Raw genomic sequence first — 675 nt, 5'->3', positions numbered from 1 at the left:
CCACAGCAACCAAACAAAATGCAGAAAATAAGAGATGGTATGGTTCCCAGTCCAAACTGATGTATCTAGAAGATAACTCCTGTTTCAGGACTGTAGAAACTTGGAAGATAATCTGGCATGCCTGAGGTCTGGGGAACAAGGGTTGCTTATGCCTTTGCCTGCCTATATGTATGTAAGAAAAAAAAGAAAAGAAGAAAAGATAACTCCTGCATCCAAGACTCAGGGCAGAAAGAGTATAAGAGTCAGAGAAGCAGCGACTTTTTGTGAGATGTGTCTCCTAGAAATCAGAGATATAAAATATTTAATTAATACTTTCAAATATTATATAATTCATCTTTCTTCACCATTTGTAATTTTTAATCTTATACTGACAAATAAATTCCAGTTCAACTAGTGCACCAGAAACTAACAACTAGCCATGAAATTATTACCCTGACAGGTCAATTGTTTTATGTTAGTACTAAAAATGTATTTCTCTTTTATGCAAGTTTTGGGAGCTAAGATATGATGGGAGAGTGCAAAAACAGAATGGAAAAATTATATTGGCAGCTCACTACCTCCAATATATAATATTTATTCAGGAGAAACTGAACTGAACTAACTAGGGGTAGTGATTATAGCTGCTATTTATTGAGAATATCAATATGCCATGTGCTAAACACGTTTACTCCATTT

The 675-nt window shown here is 34.5% G+C and overlaps 1 non-coding gene across 1 annotated transcript; it reads left to right on the top strand.

The window, feature by feature from the left end:
* The first annotated feature begins 49 nt into the window (after positions 1–49).
* On the top strand, positions 50–170 carry LOC113458218. Its single transcript, XR_003378630.1, has one exon. It is a non-coding gene; the product is annotated as a small nucleolar RNA SNORA67 (small nucleolar RNA).
* Positions 171–675: the final 505 nt, after the last annotated feature.

Source organism: Microtus ochrogaster, unplaced genomic scaffold (genome assembly GCF_000317375.1).
Source record: "Microtus ochrogaster isolate Prairie Vole_2 unplaced genomic scaffold, MicOch1.0 UNK9, whole genome shotgun sequence".
NCBI lineage: Eukaryota > Metazoa > Chordata > Mammalia > Rodentia > Cricetidae > Microtus > Microtus ochrogaster.
This window is presented reverse-complemented; position numbering and strand designations above follow the sequence as displayed.